The 3016-nt window shown below is 39.9% G+C and overlaps 1 long non-coding RNA gene across 1 annotated transcript; it reads left to right on the top strand.

Moving 5' to 3' along the window:
- Positions 1 to 223: 223 nt before the first annotated feature.
- On the top strand, positions 224 to 2656 carry LOC144995511 (uncharacterized). The gene is made up of 3 exons (XR_013659068.1): positions 224 to 537; positions 1257 to 1649; positions 1824 to 2656. It is a non-coding gene; the product is annotated as an uncharacterized LOC144995511 (long non-coding RNA).
- The last annotated feature ends 360 nt before the right edge of the window (positions 2657 to 3016 follow it).

The raw sequence follows: 3016 nt of genomic DNA, 5'->3' as shown, positions 1-3016 counted from the left end.
GTGAACTTATATGAAAAACTTGTGTATCAAGAAAAGTGCACCTCCAACATTTTTAACTTAAGTGAAACACAATCCAATGTAAGATAGCAAATTTGGATGGTAACTTATAAAAAAATCTACAAACACAAGTCTAGAAAACTGGTGAATTTATGCAGCAACCCTCCATCCATGCATCCATCCATCCTTCCCCCTGGCCACTTCCTCCAATTCCTCTGGGGGGACCCCAAGTCATTCAGAGGCCAGCCGAGAGTCTAAGGCTGTGTCCGAATTACCGCCCTAACCCCTATATAGTGCACTATATAGTGCGGTCGCCATTTTGTAGTGCTGTCCGAATCTACAGTTCAAAAATCATGTGCACTAGAAATTTCCCAGAATTCTCTACGAAAAACCAGTGTGGATCGATGCTCACTCGATCGGCGAATATTGCCCAGAATGCACTGCGTTCATACCAGAATGCATTGCGTGTGACCCACAATACACTGCGCTTGAATTATTCGAAGATGGCGGACGGTTGCGCGAGAAAGAGGACTTAAAAATGTAAGTATATTTAAAAGTATCAAGTATCTGTTGTAAAATATATTTGTAAATACGTAAGATGATGTGTTTAATATGTTATATTCCTCAATCGACAACCTACATTGTTTGGAAGCTCATCAATTTCGGTAATGCTAAAGCTAACGCTAGCGCGAATTAGCGCCGAATGCTAAAAACAAACGCTGTTGATATTACATAAAAAAACGAGTGAGTTCTAACCGTAGTAATAAGTTATTAACACATTTTTAAAATGTGTTTATATATGTAGGGACTGACGAGGATAAGGAAAATCTGATCCATCTGTGGTGGAGAAAGATAGCCTGTTATCAGGCAAGTTCGTGCCGGATGGGAGTAAGAGACACTTGATCAGATTTGTATTTATTTATCATTAAACTGTAATCGTTGTCATTTTGGGGTAAAGGTTGTTGTTGAAAGAGGAGAGGAGGAAAGAGCACGAAGGGACAAAGAGTGACAGGAGAGTCTGTTAAGCTTACCTGAGTTTAAAATATTGATCACAAAATGTAACGTCGTCGTTGTTTTTGCAATTTGTTTAATAAATGCAGTAACAAAAATGAATTATTTACATGCATTATTTAAATCTGAGCCATTTTTAACAATCTCAAAAGAATTTTCATATAAATATCAAATGTACATATTTACATTTTCGTTTTATATGTTAAAATTTATTTTTATACATCTTAACAATACTCCTGGTCTTCTAGAGTCATGTGTGTCACAGTTGGAGCTGAAAGGAAAGCAGAAATTTGTCTTCGCAGACGAACGCCACTTTACCCGTCCTACTGGTTCCTGGTGTGGCTCAACATCTGTGGCTCCCAGCAGTCCCCTTCCCTGATGCACAGATTGTGCAGAACTGAACTGTAGGCAATGATTTTCATTGCAAAGGTTGGTTTTACTTCCAGTGCCCCCAGAAATATTGCTCTCCTCCTCATCTTCATCATGCCAAATGCTCTCTCTCCACCACAGAGTGTGCCTTGGCGTGGTGCTGGTTGTAACGGGCCTGAACCACATTCCTCATGGGTTCAATATAGGGTGTCAGCAGCGTGATGGGATGAAGAATGCAGGGATACCCACCATCACCCAAAAGGATCCTTCAGGTGGGTAATGGTTTATTTACATAAATTGGGCTTTTACGTAGAAGCTGTGAACTGTGGACTGATCCTTGATTCCCAACAAAAATATCTCTAAATTTGGCATTAGTCACGTACAGCCTGCAGTTGAATGGAATAAAAAAGCTTCCTGTTAAAATAACAAGCTGCATTTTCTTTTAGGGCCTTTATTCTTCAGTGGCAGCCATCGATACTCCCTACGACCTTTTGGAAGGTGGAAGACTCAGCAAGCTGCTAAAAAACCTGAGGTGACTAATGGAAGTTCATTCCCACTGGATGCTGGGTGACCCCCTGCTCATCAGCTGGAGGATGCGGTCTGCCGTCCTGTGGACAACGTCCCTCACAGTGGACCGTGGCATGTCAAAGGCCCTGGCTACCACACTGTAAGATGTGCCACACGCCAGCCAGAAAAGAAACACCAGGACCTCAGTCTCCTGTACACCCCCCCAGAGTGTGAGGAACCCGAAGCTGCTCTACCAGATGCTCAATGGTCCTGCGGGTCAACCGATCTGCGGGTCTGCCGGTCTGGTCTTGTGTCGGACTGACCATCAGTGTGAAGGGCCACGACAGACACCTTTATGTTGGCAAAGCAGTAGAGACGTAGAAGACCCTGTAAAATAGAAAAATAATTATTTCATTGAGAAAATTAAATCTGATTTTTTTGAATGTTTCATTTTATTCTGATGTCTTAAATTTTAGTTTATGACGTATTTATAAATGCTGGAAAATCTCGTGGTTTTTTTTTGGCTGGGTTTTTGGATTTTTATATAAATATTTAAAAATTAAGTATTTTTGTTTAAAACAAGTGATATGGTTTGACTCTGAATAAAAAATACTAAACTTTGATCTCACAAGTGTTTCATGTAGTTAGACTATACAGTTTATAGTCCAGTGTTGAAAAAGAATGTTAAACTCTTACCCAGCAGACTGTGTAACCTTGAGCACAATTAGTGACAAATGCTTAAATTGAACTAATAAAAAAACTTTAAGTTTAACTCACAAGTTGTTCATGTCTGGTCAGGGGCATCCAGAGGAAATCTTTTGAGACGTCTGTTCCTCCTCCTTGCTGTCCTGTGATGCTGCATATCTGCTCGTTTTTGGTTTGATCTCACGAAAAACGGTTGAATTATTGCCAGGAACACGGACAGATTCATATATAAAGCTATTTTCAGTAACGTAGAAGATAAAACTACAGAAAAAAGATGCTTCCTCGCAAGAGCCCGTAAATCGTTCAGCGGCACAAAAATAAATATTGCCATGGACTAATGACTTGAGGGTTTATTTATCAACTAATACATAAAATCTACACCAATTTGTTTGTAATTTTATTATTTATAAATCAGCCACGTTTTCCA

The sequence above is a fragment of the Oryzias latipes genome, chromosome 11 (assembly GCF_053564925.1).
Source record: "Oryzias latipes strain Hd-rR chromosome 11, Olatipes_Hd-rR_3.1".
NCBI lineage: Eukaryota > Metazoa > Chordata > Actinopteri > Beloniformes > Adrianichthyidae > Oryzias > Oryzias latipes.
This window is presented reverse-complemented; position numbering and strand designations above follow the sequence as displayed.